Below are 20,016 nucleotides of genomic sequence, written 5' to 3'. Positions count from 1 at the left end.
GCTAGGAAGAAGAGAACTGGAGGAGTATTCACTGCATCGGGTCCACAGAGATGGGAGGGGGGGACACCACTGGGAGAATTACTGAGTGAACTAGTATTGCTCCCTACTCTACACCTCCAACACCACCCACCCCTCCTAGTGGAAATCCATGCAATTGAAGTTCTTGGAAAATCAAACCAAACAAAACAATGAGATGGTTGAGCTATTGGGTACAGACACAATGCATTAGACTGATTATCCTTGAGTGAAAAGCGCTGTTTTCATCATCTGCCTAGGACCCATTTTTGTCCTGTGGGACCCTCTTCATGGACCCCTGTACTGGAACTGCAGTGGGAGGCAGGCTAGATGACTTTAAGAAAATTGCCAAAATCTCAGTGTTACTCTCCCTTACTCCCTGAAGTAAGGAGTAGGGATTCTCAAACGGGCTGAATATTCACGTGGGCAGCAGTATTTCTGTATATATATTTAAACTCTGACCTGCCTATTGGTGTTTCCTTCTGATTTAGAAAAACTAAAATTAAAAAAAAAACTTATTAGTTTCATTTAAATGAGGTGTTCCACCTGTTTTCCAGGCAGTGTCTGCATTAATTCTTAGCAGAGGCCCCAACTCCATCCTACTGCTAAATTTATATATGTACATTGAAAATCTGTTTAAGGTAATGCCCTTCATTATTCTTTCTTTTTTTTCCCCCTTCATGTTCCTAGCTTTTTCCATTTTTTGTTTTCATGAACATTTGCATGTACTAAGTAGATACATCTTTTAGGTACCAAAAAGAAATGGGTTTTGAGTGTTAATTTTGTTTCTAAGAATCTTAGTGATATGTTTACCATTTACAAATATGTTTTTGGGTTAACAATTATATCAGGAGTGATAATATTTACCCTTTTTATACCTCACATTTATTTCACAGTGTGTTGTGTCATACGTCTAGAACAATGTTAGGAGTGAAGATACGTTATTGTCCTGGTTGTGACTTTAAAGCTGATGCTGCAAAGCTTTAAAGCAGGGTTTCCCACTATTAAAATGATGCTGATTTATATAGAGTTTAACTTACTCTTAATATATTAAGTCAATACCTATTTACTTATTTTATTTTAGGTATTTAGTCATGATGATATTAATTTGTTTCTCAAATCCTTTTTATCATCTGTCCATCTGGTTTTTCCTCAAATGTATTAATTTGAGGCAACTGTGTTGATGGGTTACTTAATAAACTCTGTTGCATTCCAGAAATGAACCCACACGTTTGTGCTTTATTGACAATATGACGAATTTGGGCAAATGCAGCCTTTTCTGTAACAGGGAAATCACATTTACGCAAGGCCTCTGGGTACACACAAACCATAGCTTCCTATTTATTTTTGATGACCTAGATGTGAATTGTGTGTCCCAGAGTAACATGACCCCTGGGAAAACATGGAAATGACTTAAAGTCCAAGCACATCTGTTACTCCCTTCCCTTGATGTTTTTGAAACTGTACAGTAATTCTTCCGTTATCTGCAGTTTTGCTTTTCTTGATTCCAGTGATTAAAACCTTGGTTGAAAAATATTAAATGGAAAACCCCAGAAATAAATAATTCATTCCTTTTCAGTTGTGCACCATTCTGCATAGTGTGACGAAATCCCGCACTGTCCCCCTCCATCCACTAAGAACATGAGTCATCCCTTTGGCTTATCCCACATCTGCCATTTAGTAGCTTCCTGGGTTGTCAGACCTACTGTCCAGAAACCACACTGCTTGTGTTCAAGTAACCCTTATTTTATTTAATAATGGCTCCTAAGCTCAACAGCAGTGATGCTGGCAATACGGATGTGCCAACGGGAAGCCATAAAGTGCTTCCATTAAGTGAAGTTGAAGGTGAAAGTTCTTGACTTAATAAGAAGAGAAAATAAATTATATGCTAAAGCTGCTAAGATCTACAATAAGAACAAATCTTCTACCCATGAAATTATGAAGATGGAAAAAGAATGTATGCTAGTTTTGTTGTTGCACCTCAAACTACATAAGTTACAGCCACAGCGTGAGATAGATTGTTATTAATCTCTTCCTGTGACTGATTAAAAATGAAACATCATCATAGGTATGTACGTATAGAAGGAATTCAGTATATATGGGGTTCAGTGCAGCTCATGGTTTCAGGCTTCCATGGAAGGTCTGAACATAAGGGGGGATTCCTTAAGGGGGAAGAATCGTGGAAAAAAACCTCTCCCAGACAGTTCCACACACAGACTGGATGCAAGTCACACTCACTCTTCTTCAGGTAGCAGAAAATTGGTGAAAAGGTAGATGGCAAGAGCAACCTTGGTGTTTTCCTGTGCAAGACGGCATGAAAAACCAGAGGAAGGGTAGATAGCCTTTTTCTCAGTGATGCTTGAGCTGAGTCCTCAAGGAGCTAGCAAGCCAGAGAGGATGGCCAAAGTGTCAGATTCTTCTTCTTTTTTTTTTCAGTGGGGAGGTAATTAGGTTTATTTATGTATTTTTAATTAATCTTTCTCTTTTCCATTGGAGGCACTGTGATTGAGCCCTGGACCTTGTGCGCGCTAAGCACGTGCTCTACCACTGAGTTACACCCTCCCCTCAAAGGATCAGATTCTTGTACTTACCACACTTCTTGAATACCCCTCATGTCTTAGGCATCATGCTAATCATTAGACACTCCTTTTCTTCAGGTGTCTTTAAACTCCTGAATTCCCAGCTTGGGCTTGCGGTCCTGTTTGCTATTTTCTCTTTTGTAGGGATCTGCATATTCTCCTCTGAGTCCATACACTTTTCCAGTACAAACTTACCATACTTCATAATCTACCAGTCTGACTCTAATGACTCCTAAATGAACATCTAAGTCCATATATTTAGATAGAAGTTCTGATCACAAAGTAAACTACCTTATCATCTCCATCACAATTTACTCCTGATTACCAATCTAAAACTGCTTTTAAAAAATCATAATTCATAACTCTTTCCTTGAGTATACCTTCCCTTAGCAGTGACCACACCCATCACCTAGCTGCCCAAATCCTTAATAGCCTACATTCAATAATGCCCACCCCGCCGTCTCCCCCAGTGCAGTGCAGGTGATCTTTCTTCCCAACACACAGTTTAAATCTGAACTCCTGGACGAGAGTCTTCGGTCTTCCACACTCTAATAGGTTTTCAACAAGTAACTTTAAATAATTACTTTTTCTCTGCACTTTGTCTGTCATTAAACACAGAATAGGCAGAGAAGATAGATTAGTAAAGGATAATAGAGTTCTTTTTTGTTGATTCATAAATGTTTGACAAGAGAAAATAAAATTTTTTAAAATTTAACTTTTTAGAGAGAAATTTTTTGAAGCTATATATACTGTAGACTTTACATCTTTGCTTTTTGAAATAAATATTAATTAAAGCTTATTTTGAGTTTATATTGAACAAGAAGGCAAATGATGCAAAGGTACATATGATATTAAATGTGCTTAAAATACTTTTTCCGGCTTCTAGATTCTTGTAGGCACTTTTGGTATTGTGATAAATATAAAAATACGTTTTCATTCTCTTAGACCGTGAGGACGTATCTGTATTTAAATGAATTCAAAATGGCTGAAATGTTGAAGGTATTTGGAAAACCATGTTGCAAATTTTACCACTTGCTTCCCTGCTCAACATTAAATTTGTAAAATAGCATCAAAGACATGATTCTTTTTAGTTTAAATAACAGAGACTCTTGGTACTGGGATGTAGTAAAGCCTATAACCCTAACTAGAGAGTAAATTTAACTAACCAGTATTGATTAACTTCTAATAATACATTCAGGAACTATATTTAGTGGTGGAAATACAGTGGTAATATATAGTGGGACAAAATCATTTAAGTGAAAAACAAACGCTTTATTGTACGATGGTAAAATGGGAACAATGTTCCCTGCCCTCCCATCCCATCTCTCATCGGCCAGGCGATGATCCTAAATTAAATCAAAACAATAAGGGGATGGTGTAGCTCAAGTGGTAGAGCACATGCTTAGCATATATGAGGTCCTGGGTTCAATCCCCAGTACAGCCTCTAAAAATAAATAAACCTAACTACCTCCCTGTAAAAAATAAAATAGTTAAACGCTAAATAAAATACATATGAAAAATTTAAAACAATAATGTATGACCACGATGACTGTAATATACACAATCACACACACATCTAGAATCAAATCTAATAAGCCTTTGAAGCACACACTTTTCAAAGAGAAGTAAAAATTGATTGGGCTCAAGCTCACTGTGTGTCATCAAATCAGGTTTTGACATCTGCCTTCAAATCCTGAGAAGTTAAGCTTTGGATTCTAGTCCCTAACTTTTACCTCAAAGCTCCTTTCCAACAACATAACAATCCGACCCTTTTATCAATTTATTCAGGCAAAGATTTGTTCAATGTCCCTCACGCTGCAGCCAATGTCTTTCCCTTCCTGCCGCGTCACCCTCCAGGGGAAGGTTTATCATGGGGCTCTATGTGGTTCATCAGCCAACTTGCTTTCTCATGGTTGTTCACGAATTCCTCGTTTCTGCACTAAATTTCTGAGGCTTGTATATTTTTCTGACTGTATCAATGGAAAAACATCATTTTTGTAAAATACAGAAAAACACAAAAATTAAATAAAATCACTTTCACATCAGTATTCCTAAAAACACTTTATGACTAATTTGGAACACAAAGAAATATTGTAGTAACAACCTATGCTGTGATACTTCACTTAGGAAAGGAAGGGCTAGGGAAACTGGGCAAGAATCGGGAAGTAAAGGCTCTGGGGTTGCTTTTAACAAGAACGGGCCCCCATGAGAGAGAGCTGGTGCTTTTGCAATTCAAGGTCATTTTTAAAACCATGTCCATAAACACTTAGGAGGATTAACCTCTTGAAATATATATATATATATATATTTCATATCTATACATATATATGTATAGATATATATGTATATATATGTATACATATATGTGTGTATATATATACACATACAGACACACACACACACACACACACACACACATACAGTATATGCGTCTTAAAAGACTTAAAGACGGGGTCATGATTCCCAGTCCTTCTAAAAACTCTGCATTCTCAAGTTGATTGTTTGGTGGGAAATACATCAGGAAAGGGAGGTGGGGATGTGTGTCATTCCTTCAAAAAGATTTATTTATCCTAATTTTCCCTTTGTGCTCATTGTTGTTTCTGTTTTGCTACAATGCAAACTATAAACGATGTTGGCAGAATCTAAAAAAAAAGACACAAATGAACTTATTTACAAAACAGAAACACACTAATAGATGTAGAAAACAAACTTAATGGTTATGGGGGAAAGACAGGGTGGAAGGATAAATTGGGAGTTCGGGATTTGCAGATCCTAATTAGTATGTATAAGGAATATCTATCTATCTATGTATCTATGTATCTATCTATCTATCTGTCTAACTAACTAAATCACAATGCTGTACACCAGAAACTAACACAACATTGTAAACCAACTATACTTCAATAATAAATAAGTAAATAAATAAATAAATAAATAAATAAATAAAGTTAACCCAAAGGGGTCTCTGAGCCTTTCACTACTGTCCCCCCACCCTGAGCTGGACACCAGGCAGAGGATCACCCATCCTGCTGTTACTAGGAGGCTGTGAGGATGAGGATGAAGAAGTCTCCATGCTCCAGTAGTGTAGTGGCCACAGGTTGTCCTACATTAAAGTTTTACTTTAAAATTCAAAAATCAACCAGTCATTAAAGTAAAGCACTTTCTCCATGACAGAACAAATTTAAGAAAATCTCAGGAAACATATTTCTAAGTTTTCTAAGACCAATTTGCTGTACTCTCTAAGTGATGAAATAATCTTCCCAACTTCTTTGGAAAGTTAAAAATAAAAATCCTTGATATACAGAAATTCAGATAACAAGGTCCATTTGAGGGCGGGTTTGTGGTCGAATCAGTGGCTCTTGATGAGACAACGGTCGCAGAGATGTGTTTATGCAGATAAACCAAGGTGTTAAATCAATCTCATCCTAGGTCTGAGGAAATTTAATCACTCATATTAACACCCAACAAATGGCTTTGAACACGTGGGCATGGTCTTCAGAGGGTCCAAATAAAGAGACTCAAGGAGCCAAACTCATTTTTCTCCAGAACTGAGAGTGAGTGTTTGGAGCTCACCTAGCTGTGGAGGCTTCTGAAAGCTGCCGCTCCCACATCTGGAAGCCTTGATCCCCGGGCTGGATTTCTCCTCTGCCTTCCCCACAATAGAGTGTTTCTGCCTCTTCTTAGGTGGGTACACCATTCATCTTATAACAGTTCCTGAGACTCTCCTGAGGGAAACAAAAACAAAATTTCCTAATTTTACAAAAAAATTGAGGTGGTTTCATTGAAATAGCCTTGCTTGCCCACTTACTGGAAGTGATTCCATTTCCATTTTGTCATCTTGTCTTGGCATGCGAGTTGGAATTAATATGGTGATTAGCGTTAGTTCTCTGACTTCACTCATCTCTTAGTTATTCCCGTGCACGGCAAAGACTCAGAAAGCAGTTGCCTGGTGTCTCACAGTTTTCTGTTTGATGTAGAACCTAAAACGCTTTTTAGGACTCTTTGCCTCCATATGCAGTACCTACTTCAGGCTACCCTAAGAGTGGAGGCGCCGGTACACGTTCTCTTCAGTTTTTGGTTTCATTCATGAGTGTGGTATTGAAAATAAGAACAGGAGGGAAAATGCAGGTGATGAGTGTATTCATGTCGGTAGATTCTGGTTAGAACAGGAGCCAACGTGACGGCGTTTAGTTTCCTGTTCATGAACTCTGAATGTATTCAGGAAGGTTTTGGGAAAGAAAAAGTGTTTGCGTATGTGGATTCAGACTGAGATGAAAAAGGACATCCAAGGAAGAGGCCTGTCAGTTACAAGAAATAACAAACACACCCTTAGTCAGGTGTCCTGTGCTCCGGGACCGGCCCTGGGCATTGTGACTGGTGCCTTTAGAACACTTAGGACCCACCACCTGGAGCTATGAAGTAGGTCAAGCTCCTGAAGCTCAAGCTGCTGCAGGAAAATGACCTCAGCAAACCTAAGGCCCCACCTCAGGTAGGAGCTAAGGGGGCAGCGGGGAAAACGTTCCGAAGCGCTTGGGAGCCCTCCTTGCGTCTCGGTTTTCCATTTGTGTCAAAGCAAAAGTGTGTCAAAGCCTCTTCTGTCCCAGACGCAGCGCGTTACTGAGTCGGAGCCTGAGTCCACATTTGCTTAGGCCTCTTCTGTCTTCGGGCAGAGGAATAAACTCCGGATTTTCTTCCCTCAGGAGAATGGACTCGGGCATCCCAGGAACCTTCCAGAAGGAACTCAGCTGCGCCGTGTGCCTCAACTACCTTCTAGACCCGGTGACCACAGGCTGCGGGCACAGCTTCTGCTGCTCCTGCCTCTGTCTTTGCCGGGAGCGAACCGGAGAGCCCGCCAGTTGCCCCGCGCGCAGGCAGCGGGCAGAGAAGAGACACCTCAGAACCAACCTCCTTCCGAGGAACCTGGCGTCCGTCGCCACAAGAGCCGGCCTCCGGCAGCGCCTGGGCTCTGAGGAGCACGAGTGTGCGAGCCACAGGGAGGCAAGGACGGTCTCCTGTGAAGCCGACAAGAGCCTGCTCTGTCTGCTCCGCTCCGGCTCCCGGGCGCACAGGGCTCACGGACGCCGTCCCGGCCACGAGGCTGCTGAGGAGCACGGGGTGAGCGGGCCCGCGGGAGCCCGCGGCAGGCGGGAGGGCGGCGCGGCCGACGCCCGTGGCTCTGCAGCGCGGCCTTCCTGACACCGCTCGTCCCTGGGGGACAGCAGGGAAGCGTGGCGACCCGCTGCGGCCCTTCCGGTCTCCCGCAAGGACCTGCCGCCAACGGCCTTGGTACACCCCATCGTTTGGGCTCTGAAACCCCCATCTGTTTGCTTTTCTGGTGCTAACATTCATAGTTCTCATCGTTACAGGAGGAGCTGGCCAACCAAATGAGATCTTTATGGGAAAAGATACAAGAGATAGAACAAAATCTCACGACAGTTGGCAGAGGAGCTGACCCCTGGATGGTAAGTACGAGAACGAATTTCTCTTTGCAAGAGGTTGAGACAGACATGCCAGAAACGTATCTGTTAATAATTTGATGTGAAATCATGATGTGCCGTGAAATTCTGAGAATGGGTTGATCACCAGGAAATACATATTCCATCCACCACTGCAGCCTACGCTCGCAGCCTCGCGGGCTTTTAGACTCTAATGGGGCAGTAACTGCAACAAAAGGGCCACTAGGGGACGTGCAACAAGTGCTAAGGTGGAGGCGCCTCGAGGGATGGCGACAATTCCACAAGCAGGATTCAGGGTCTCGGGGAAGTTTCTCAGGCTTAAGATCCATCCCAATTCTGGAATTCAAATAGTTGTTTAAAAATCTATGGATTGTTTAATGTCGAGATTTCTGTAGATCATACATTCTAGAAAGAAAAGGGCAGATCCCTGAGAACCATGAGTATTTCAGTCTGATTAGTACCCGAGCCCAGGTGATGCAATGGAAAGTGAACAGCAGTTTGAGGAGTGAGACGGTCATGGTGAAAAGTGGCAGCTCACTAACTAGAGAATGAAATCGGTTCAAGTAGGAGGAAAAGAGACGTGTTAAAAAAAACAAAAACAAAAACCAAAGGGGAAAGAGAAAGACAGAGGTGCAGAGTGAGAGAGAGAGAGCGACTCCATCCACGCTGGGAGGGAACATGCAGGGAGTGAGGACCACGGACCTTCCAGACATGGTGGGAAGGAGCCTGTGGCCCTAGAGGGGAGGTGGAAATCCGTTCATAGAGGAAAGGAGGGCAGGGGGAAAGGGCTACGAGGATGGACATCTGCCTGAGGGCAGGTGGGTGAGAATCTTAGGAAGATCTTTGCTGACGGCTTCTACCTCTGAGAGTAAACTGGACCGTGGCTGCTAAGAGAGAAAGTCAGCCTGTGGAGCTGGGAGGTTTGAGATGAGAGACAAATTTACATAGTGAGACTGAAATGAGGAGGTTGCATACAGTCTGTGAATTGCCCATAAATTTCAGTCGCTTGCATGGGGTCATTCAGATTTGACAGGATGTATACAAAAGAAATGACCCATCAAAGCTTTTCTCTGGGCGTCTCACGAACTCTCGAAGTAGAAGAAAGTGGTGTGTGGAAGGGGTGGGTTTGGCTCTGGATTCAGTAGGAAAGAATGGAACACAATTGAATGAAAATGAAAGAGGATTGAATTTTGTTTCTGAGAAGAGGGAGGAAATGAATTTAGGATGAATATAGCTCCTTGGAAGAGGACATGAATCAAAGAAAACTAAGTGTTTTCTAAACCATCTCCCAGCAGTATTACGTGTATCGATATAGAGACACGATCAGGAAAACGTATCAGATGCTCCCTCTAGATCTCCAGGATGAAGAAGATTACTACCTAGAGAGCCTTCTAAGAGAAGGCCAAGAGATGTGTCTGCAGATCAGAAAAAGGCAAGAGGAAATGATTGGGAAGAGGACAGACCTCAGAGCAATCCATAAAGAACTCATGGAAATGTGCTACAAACCAGATGTGGAGCTGCTCCAGGTAAGAACGGAGCAATGGCCTGAAAATATATTATCTGAAGCTCACACCTTTGACTTCCATCAGATGGTACCAGCCCTACATTTCTTCATGTCTTGCATTTAAGGTGGGAGTCTCCCCTAGTTGGAAATATGAGAAATAAATTTCAAACCATCCAAATCACGGGTGAGCAGGCTTTACGGAACTGTGATTATGCAGATTCCCCAGGGAACACTCCTGTCTCAAATTCTCCTTTTGTAGCTTGTCTGTAAACACCAGAAAGGTACAACTTATGGACTGTCATTCAGTTTTTTTGGTCTCCAATTGTGCAGTGGGAGACACTGTGGGAAAGCTCATGTATATTTCCACTTCCTGTTGGGATATTTTAGGTCTTAGTTGTCTTTAGTTTGAGTCATGTTACCCTTTAGGGACCAGACCCAGTAAAGACCAACGTACACAGAGCTGAGGGGAGCAGCAAAGCAGAGTCACTGCCCTTGTCTTTTCCCTCTCTGTCTCTCTCTTTCTCTATTTCACACTCAAGCTTGTTAATTTTTTAAGAATTTAGATTCTGTCAATATATTGTGCTGGAAATTTCTTCAGGGAGGAGAAGGAAAATGGATTTCCCAGACTGATTTCTGGCGGTGGTGATTAGAACTCTTCTCAAGTCTTCCCCAGCCCACAGACTGGTGGATTATTTATGAAAAAGTCTAATCATATCTTTTTTAACTTTTTTTCTTGACAGGAATTAGGAGACAAACTGAAATGGTAAGTCTGTTCTTGGATGCTAACTGGGGCACTGTGAGGGCTGTGAAAGATCAAGCACATTTAACAAAGTGACGACATCACTTACTAGATAATCCTACATTGCTTGGGTGTATGTGTCTGTGCCTGTGTGTCTGAGTATGATTTTCCTTGAATCTGAAATTAGCATTTTTTTTTGCTCCTGTGGCTGAGAGAGGTGTGTATCATCAAGCTCAATGCAAAAGTTTTTATAAGGCCAGTTATGTCTGCATTTAGATTTCAAAATCATAAACACATTGAATTGCTAGGTCTAGGTTTTAATGAAAAAAGTACATGCTCCAAAAATGGCTCCTTGAGCCTTAGAAATATCATCACATACAATGTCAACTCTTCCCCGAGTCCTACAAAACTGACTCGTAATCCAGGATATTCCAAGTCAAAGTTTAAGTGGAGTTACTTAGAGTTAGTATTTGCTTGAATGTTTCTGAGCAATTGAATGTATGATGTGCTTTCCCAATGATTAAATCAGAAAAACCCCTACTTGGCCCCAAAATTAAATGCAGAAACCAGGAATTTGCGAACAACCACAAGAAAGCAAACTGGTGGTTGATGACCCTACACAGAGCTCCGAGATAAACCTACCCCTGGGGGTGAAGTAGCAGGAAGTGGAAGGAGTGCCCCCAGGTCGGAAACACACAGCAAAGGCAGAAAATTCTTACAAGGCAACCTCTCTTAAGAGGTTTTCTTTTTTCTAGGTTTTGTTTCTTCAGTGTCCATTTGCTAATTTAGCTGGAATACCACAGCACCCCTGGTAGGGCGATCACCAGTCCTTTAGTCTAAGATGCACTTTTGTCCCCTGAGCAGGGGTGGGGGAGGCGGAGGTAATCATATTGCCCTGGTCTTAAAGGTGATCGACGCCCAGGTGTCCAGGCTTTTCGATCAGAAGTAACTATGACCTCCCCCTCCTTTATGATCTCTGAATTTTTAGGAAGATTTTTTCATGGTAACTAGTTATCTGCTTCCTCAGACATGCTGACAACTTTCGAACTCAATGCTTTCCAGTCAGAAAGGACCTTTGAATCATAAGGTTATTTTCCAGTGAGACTCTAGGTGGACCCTCGTGTGCAGTAGACAACTATGTTTAAGACTGATTTTGCTGGAATGTTCTCTCACCTCTCCACAGTGAGCATTTCATTCAGCAGCGAGGTCAGCAGTCGGCACATGAGGCCGCTGGACGAAGCGCGGAGGCTGAGGTACCGGCTCGCCGGCCTGGCCGGGCCTTCGGCCGCCGGGGCGCCGCGATGCGTCGCTGCCCGGGGCTCCCGGGCTCCCCCTCGGGCAAGCACCGCTGGGAGCCGGACGTGGCGGCGCGCGGGGCTGGGCCGCCGGCGCCTGCGAGGCCTCCGGGCTCAGGACGGACGCGCGCGGGCTGCGGGACGCCGGCAGGGGCGGCTTCCTGCTCGTGCGCGTGAGGGGGGCCCCGGCCACCGCCCTGCACGCGGAGCGGCCTCGGGGCCGCGCGGGCGTGTTCCCGGACTGCGACAGCGGGGGGGCGAGCTTCGTGGACGCTGCCAAGCGCTCCCTCGCTTGGAGGTACGGGGACGGCCGGGCCCCTCTCCCCGTCAGGCCCTTCGTCCGCACCGGCCGCGCGTGAGGAGGGCTCGGCCGGGCGCCCGGGACGCCTGCCCCGAGGGGCCCTTCCCCGGGGCCGCAGACCTAGGGTCCTCCGTAGCGTTGCAGCTCCTTCCTCGCTCACGTAGACTCCTCGTGTTGTTTTGTATGAAGAGCATGTCAAATGCACATTTTGGTTTTTCTTTCCATTTATTGGCAATAAAATCTTCCCTGTAGCCACTTGTCTGGAATATCTGATGTGGGTGTTCACCTGTTTTGTGAGCTTGCCGGACCCCCACAATATGAGGGTGTGCCTCCCCCTTCCTGGTCCCCAATCCGGGAACGCAGGGCTTGCACAACCCGGGCAGACTGGCCACCTACCAGACCTGGTCAGCCTGCAACCTGCTCCTCCTTCCTCTTGAGCCTGTCTGTCCTCACAGCCACTCACCCTCGGGGGAAACTGATTTGACAGGGAAATCTCCACTGACCCTGCGACTGGGATAAGCCTTTCTTTTGAAGAAACCAGAATCTGCAGGGCCTTTTATTTTACAATCGTATAAGGGACAAGAGGTAAACAGGGAGTGCCTCTTGTAGTCACTGCTGCCTTCTCAGCGGGTTACTCGTGGGCTGGGACATGAGGGCCCCTGAACCAGTCTTCGCATAAGTAAGTTAATAGATAGGACAATGTTCTTATTGGAAAGAAGTTTTGCAGTAAAAGTTAGGGACTAAAATCTATATGTGAAGGTGGTTTTCAATAACTCATCAGATTACCCTCACTGAGCTTCAGCCCAGTGGATTTTTAATTGTCTTCTCAAAAATGCATCTGTGTGTTGGATGCTTTATTGGTGTAGATACCAGATGTGTGTGTGTGTGTGTGAGAGAGAGATTGTGTGTATCATAATCCTGGTGATCACATGGTATTGTTTTAACTTTTTAATTTAATTTAGGATCATTATAATTATGAAGTCAGTTCATGGATGCTGGACCAGTGAGCTGAAGGAGCGTCTGTGTCTTTCAGCTCTGTCCCCATGCATGCCCCAGATGACCAGTTTACAATGTGTATTTATGTGATAGAGAAATCCATTTCCATCTTGAGTATTGTTCTGCATTTTTCATGACAGGCAACCAAACTTAATCCTAGTTGACAAAAGGACAGACAGTAAACAGAAAGTACATCTGTCATTACAACAGATAGAAATAGATAGGAATGCACTAAACATCCATGTTATAGGCGGACTCTTAGACTGGAATGAAAAATATTACAGCTATGTGGTCCTTAAAACCCAGACCTAAAATGTCAGGACGCTGGAAAGATGAAAGCAATAATTATTTCAATGAATAAAATTAATAATTTTACAGGAAAAGGCAAAGAGTCCAAATGCCTGACGTTTGGTTGGTGTTGTTTTGTCATAATTAGAAACAGAAAATTCAAGAAAACGGGCTTGACTGTGTGAAATAATAATGAGTTCAATTAGGGGGTCTTAAAATGTAAACTAACAACTAGGTAGTTAATGTAATTGAGTGAATAGACTGAACTAAAGAAGAGAGGTAAGTTGTGTCTATGCAGTGCTTCTCAAACTTGAGTTTGGCTCAGAATCACCCACAAGACTCGAAACACAGATTGCTGGGCCCTGTCTCCAAAGATTCTGATTTACTGGTCTGAGTTCGCATTTCTAGAACTTTTCCAGTAATGTGGATGTCACTCCAACTTTAAGCACCAGGAAGAAACAGAGCCAGAGCCGCTTCAGTGGTTCTGACAGCTGACCACACATTAGAGTTACTGGAGGAACTTTCCATGCATGCCAGTATCTGGGCTCAGACCACTGTTAGTGAATCAGAATGTTTGTTTTATTCTCTTTTGTTTTGTTTTGAATTCCCTGGGTGATTTCAGTGAACAGGCTGGACAAAACACCCTTTGGGTTTTCTGCTGTTTAAGTTAAAATCTGGACTTTTATGTAAATGTTTCTATTTTTTCTCATATTACATGGTCCACCTAAAACAAATATGCGGGTTCTCAATTTTCAGACCCAGAGCTACCTGATCAGACGTGACATGTAGCTCAGGTACCCAACAAGCAGCTAGAATGTAAAGCCAGAGCCTGGAAGATAAATTTGGATTGCTCTTATGAGATCTGGGTACATCTGTGTAACTTCAAAACGTGGGGAAAAATCCAAGCAAGTAAATGCAAACCAAGTTTGATATCATCCAGCTAAAATGATCATTTAAAAAAAACTTATAGCTTTCATAAATATCATTACTATTGCATCTTATTTTTGCAATTGAATGAATATCCACTTACATTACAACTGAAACTGGAAGGTTTCCAAGATGACAAGCACCTGAGAAGTTTTTATTCCGAGATGCAGATGGGGGAGGAGGGGAAGCTTTCTGTTATTTGAACGTGAATACTTAGATACTAACAATAAACCAGAAAAACTTGCAAAGTGCGTGACCAGTGACAGCACGTACTATTTGGCAAACTTGAACTCCTGCTTACACTGATTAGTGTGTTTAGTGCCCATGACCACTGTAAAAAATTACCACAAACTTGGTGGTTTAACCCAGTAAACATTTATTCTCTTACAATTCTAAAGACAGGAGGGCTGATATCAGTTTCACTGATCAGTATCTGAGGGCTGGGCAAAGCCAGCTCCCTTCAGAGGCCCTGGGGGAGGACCCATTTCCTTGTGTTTTCCAGCTTCTGGAGCAGCGTTCCTTGCATTCCTTGGCTCCTAGCCCCTGAGTTGTCAAAGCTAGCAGCGTCAGTGGTCATCCTGCCTTCTGCTTCTGTGTTCAAATCTCTTTTGTCTCCCTCTTATAAGGATACCTGTGACTGCATTAGGGCCCACCGTGATCATCCAAAATAATCTCAGGATCCTTAACTAAGTCACATATGCAAACTTTCCTTTGCCATATAAGGTAACATTCATAGGTTCCAGAGATATTTTGGGGGTCATTATTCAGCCTGGGAAAGTTATGTAAAATATAATCAAGTAAATTATGAGACTTTTTTTATTTATCATGCATAAATTCAAAATGCCAGAAATGCCACTGTAGTCAAAATTCAGCTATTTAGCTTTCCACATGCTGAGGCCGAGGTCAAGGCAAATTGCAGATTTTGGCCAAATATTGAGTGAAACACAATTTCTTAGCATCCCTACACACAGCACACAGGTTTAAACCCTGTTTCTTTTTTCTTTTTCTTTCTCTTTTGTTAATTTACAATATATCACAAAAGTTCATCAGGTCCTTCCTCAAGTATTTATTTTTTTTTGCATACCCATGATTTATCTTTTTCTTTATTTTATACATAATATTATGTTAAAGATACCTGTCTCTAATTTACACATATTTGATTGTTTCCTTAAAGTAAATTTCTGGAAGTAGAATAATCAGATCAAGGTATTTTTGATATTCTGATACAATCTGCCAAGTGCTCTTCAACTCTGAGAAGAGTCCTTTCTCTGCAGCCTTACATGTGCTGGGATTGGGATTTGAAAGTGTCCCTCAACTATTAAAAATGCTAACTTCTTGCTGTGTGTTTTGCATTTATAATTTACATTTATTGGAGAAAACTGGGGTAGGGAGTATTCCCTGAGAAATTTTCTTTACCTATAACCACCATTTAACTCACTTGCCAGATTAACGTGCACCTCTGAATTTCCTTTGTAAAAATATTCTGACTGTGTAATTCGCTTACAAATTCCAAATCAGGGAAAAAAGACTGTGTGGCATTAGGAGTTAAGACACTAGTCTTTTGAGGTGAGGACGAAGAGGACAGTGACAGAGAGGATGCACAAAGCCAGGGCTGCGAGGCTCTGATATTGTTCTGTTCTTGGACCCCAGTGGTGGTTATTTTGTTTTGTTCCTTTTGTGACTATTTACTGAGATGTACACTTATGATTTTTGCAGTTTTCTCTATATGATATATTTGACTTAAAAAAATTTAATAAGAAATAAAAAAGAAAAAAAATCTTATGACCCTCATGTCTACATAACGTTCAGTTTTGGGCACAGTCTTCCCTGCTTTGCTCCAAAATCTGATCATTCATGTGAACCTAGGATTTCAATGGCATGACTGAATTAAATGTTAAGTTGTTGCTTTATTTGGAGGAAAGGGAAAGTAATTTCTATGAAAACTAAACTGAGTGTTATACAAATGCTCCGTCTCATCAAGTTATTTGACACACTGGCTATACAATCTGTGCTTAAGACAATTTTTTTTAAATGAGAACATTCATAAAAATCTCAAAGAAGTTTACATTCAGATTGCCTCAAAGATGTCTTAATGTCTTTAACTTTTTTTTGCACTTTAAGGAAACAAAAACAATGTGAACACAATTTGTGCAAGGTTATTTCAAACTCTAACAGCAGGCCCAGTTCCAAGAAATGGTTTTGGCCCATAAAGTTTGGCAAAAACCTATTTAAACTAAAATAATTGTCTTATTGAGGCTTTAATCTACTGTTTCTTTTAGTGACACTACTACTTAGTTAGTGTCCTGATTGTTATCAGATAGGAGGGGCATCTGCCCTTTCTTGGTAACACAAGACAAAGAGAAGAGTGATTGATAAGACATGTGAGGAGCAGGAGAAATCAGAAGTAAAGAAATTTTGCTAATTGGAGAAGACTGGCAGAGGAACAGAAATTGGCTAATAAACACCTATGTTCAAGTACTCAAATGCTCCTTCTCTTCATTTTTTAACACCAATTTGCCAACAAAGCATAGGTCTCTTATCACATACACACAAGATCCACTTTTTCCATAAGAGCCATGTGGTGTCTGCTGAAATTGCAGTGGTCAAATGCAAAGGGATATATCCCGTAGCTGGGTTAACCAACCAGCAGGCTCACCCAGTCGTGCTGAAGGCAACACTGAAGAGTTGGGGATGGTGGATGGTGTTGAGCAAAAGAAGTTTGGCTCAACAAATCTATCCAGAATTTTGAAGTCAGAAAATGTGAAAAGAAGCTATTTTGTGTTTCACTGTCATCAGTGACCATCTGATAATTGTAACTGCTTAACTGTTCAAAGGTTTAAATGGCTTTTCTCTTGCTTTTGCCCATCAGGGTTGGGCTGGATGAGGGGCTGGTTGGGTGGTCTGCCCAACCCGCTCATGGTGCTGCACATGAGAGATCAGGTGCAGTGCCATGCCTTTGCCTCCGACACCTCAGAAGTGGCAGCTGGGCTTCTGTTTTCTGTATCTTGTTGTTCATGCATTTGTTTTTAGTGCCTTGTGGTTTCTTTGTATTTTGTTGCTTGTCGTGCAGGTCCTGGCCTGGGCAGGTGCTGCAGCAAGAGGTTCTAGATCTCAGCCTGCTCAGTGCTAGAAACGTGTATCAACTGGCTTTAAATAGGACACTTTTGTTTGTTTTCGTTAGTTTTTTTTTTTTTTTTTTTTTTTAACAGCGGTCCTGGGATTGAATCCAGGACTTTGTGCATGCTAAGCATGTACTCTACCACTGAGCTATACTCTCCCCCAACAAGTTTTTCTTTGGAGCACTTTTCCACAGACCGCCTTCCTAAACACCCTTTGTTCTAGGCACAAGAATATTAGGAGACTCCCAAAGCTGAAGATAAACAACAAACCCAGCAGAAGGAAGGGGGCCCCTGCATCTGCAAAAACAAGAACATTGCAGCCATTTGTTGATGTCTATGGAAACCAGTGCTGCCCACTGAACTCTTACTATAAAACCCTTTACCTTCTCTCCAGGGGGCTCACAGTCTCGGAGGCATTAGCCCGCTGGGACCTCCTTTGCTTGGCAAAGAAATAAAGCTGCCTTTCCTACTTCATCCAAAACTCTGTCTTTGAGTCTTAATTTGGTAATCAGGGTACGGTGGCCGAGTTCTGGCAACATCACCATGAAATTAAGTTTGGTAAAAGTGAATGGTTTTTATTTCACTTACTCACGTGGGTGGGAGAAGGTTAGGCCCTGCCAGCTCTTCAGTGACGGAGGCTTAGAGTTCTGGAGAGAGTCCCAGTAAAATGAGACAGCAGCTTCAGCAATGGTTGAAGACTTGGTCTATACGATTCCTGGTACAGTTACAGCATTCACAAAGGGCTGGAAGAAGTCAGATTCAAGAGAAAAAGAAATTATGATCCTTTCTGCCCCCCACTGCTGTGTGTGTGTGTGCGCACGTGAGTGTGTGTGTAATCTAGCTTGTATTACATATCCTTCATCTATCACTCCCAAGTTCAAGTTCTAGCCCCTACTCGGCTGCAAAATCCTGGCATGTTACACACACACACACACACACGTTTGGGTCCAGGCTTGAAGTGAGCCTTCTTGGCCTCTGTGCTCTCACCAAAGCCATTTACCCTTTGGAAGGGAGGGAAGTGATTTCCTAGGCCTTTAACCCATGGAGCTGTTAGGGGCGAGAGGTTCTTGTCACAGAAAGAATTCAGAGACAAGACAGCGGAGGTTAAGAAAGCAAAGCAAGGATTTATTATGGGATGGGTAGTACGCTCTCAAGTAAAGAGCAGGCAGACCCAGGCGGGTGGCTGCTCCAAGTTTCCTTGGCAAGCTTGTTACATGAGTGTACAAATGAATGGACAGAATATTCATTGGTGGAAGGGGTTGGGGGTCGTCTTCCCTGATCTCCATCCCAGCTCCACCTTCTCAGGTTGGGGCGGGGGGAGGGATTTTTTATCCTTATTTAGTCTTGATCAGGTAGTTGGATCAGGTCATAATGAATAAAAGGTAACATCGGATGGGGGTACCATAAGCAAAAGGTTACATTTGGATGGAAGTCATAATGACCGAAAGGTTACATTCGGATGGTGGGGATTCCTGTCCTGTCCCACCCTTCTGCCTCCAGGACACTTATCAACCCAGAAGATACGGTTTTTTAATCAGCCCAGAGGATCCTGTTTTTCTTGGTCTGTCCAAGGACTGTCATTATTCACAACATGAATAGTTTTCTGTCATTTGTCCATGTCCCCCTTTCTCTGCTCATATCTAGCTACCTGCCTGCTCTAACACAACCACTCCCAAGAATATATTATTCCAGAGGTAGGATGATGCTTCCTTCAGGAACACAGAATCCAGGCCCTGTGCTTTCCGGACAGAAAAGGTCTGCCTTTCAAGTAAGACTAGGGTTGCGGAGTTCCCAATACACCAATCACAATGCTTTACTCATAGAGGATACTTGGTAAATATTTGTTAAAATTAAATGCGCAGGTGTGGTAACCTGTTTCCAAAGTTGCTTCTTTTACCTACATTCAGTAATGCCTGGCATAAAGGCACCTCTTCTTATATAATTACTCAATAAAGTATGACAAAGAGTGAGCACAGAAACAGTGAGGTAACACACCAAGCATGCTATGAAGCTTTGAGCTTTCCCTCCTTGGACATCAAATAAACCAGGCTTTTTTTTTTTTTTAAAGTGAAAGCAAGTTTATTCAGGGAGATACACACTCCACAGACAGAGTGCGGTCCGTCTCACTCAGAAGGGAGAGCTGCTTAGGAGATACACATTCCACGAGCAGAATGCGGGCCATCTCAAGAGGTGAGAGGGAGAGAGACCAAGAGGCGCAGGGTTTTTAGTAAAACTTTAGATACACACTCCATAGAGTGCGGGCTGTCTCAGAAGGCAAGACAGAGAGTGACGAGGAGGTGCAGTGTTGTTTGTTTTTATGGGCTTGGTAATTTCATATACATAAGCCAGGGTTTGAATCCACAAACAACTGCAAAGCTGGGCGCCTTAGAAAGCAGCACAACACAGCTGGCTGGGCCTGGCCGGAGCCTAGTTCTGCAAGTTATGTAACAGCGGTTGCGTAATTGTGCATTTAACTCAAAAGACATTTTTAAAAGAGAAAACAATTAGCTTTTTCCAAAAAGAATGAAATTGAGAGCAAGAAAGAGGGAAAGAGAGAGAGACAGATGGTGAAATAACACAGAAGTTTCTATCTGGCATTTGGGCAGGAGGCACAGGGGAGGCAAGGACTCTGGAAGTAACTGTCTTAAAATCTAGGGGCCTGGCCTGCCTCCTGTTTTTGAAAATAAAATTGTATTGCAGACCACCTACACCCATTCACCTATCGACTGTAGTTTCTTTCAAGCAGAGCTGAGTAAATTACAACAGAAACCATCTAGCCTAGAAAGCAGAAAATGTT

General features: G+C 42.6%; 1 long non-coding RNA gene across 1 annotated transcript in view; it reads right to left on the bottom strand.

Moving 5' to 3' along the window:
• Positions 1–17,954, bottom strand: part of LOC116155413 (uncharacterized) — a 33,087-nt gene extending 15,133 nt beyond the window's left edge. The window contains exons 1-2 of the long non-coding RNA XR_010383254.1: positions 17,808–17,954; positions 6,168–6,319 (exon numbers count right to left, since the gene is read on the bottom strand). This is a non-coding gene — a long non-coding RNA (uncharacterized LOC116155413). The remainder of the gene's footprint in view (positions 1–6,167; positions 6,320–17,807) is intronic.
• Between the last annotated feature and the right edge of the window lie 2,062 nt (positions 17,955–20,016).

This window comes from Camelus dromedarius, chromosome 12 (genome assembly GCF_036321535.1).
Source record: "Camelus dromedarius isolate mCamDro1 chromosome 12, mCamDro1.pat, whole genome shotgun sequence".
Classification (NCBI taxonomy): domain Eukaryota; kingdom Metazoa; phylum Chordata; class Mammalia; order Artiodactyla; family Camelidae; genus Camelus; species Camelus dromedarius.
Note: the sequence above shows the minus strand (reverse complement) of the source record. Positions and strands in the feature narration are given on the sequence as shown.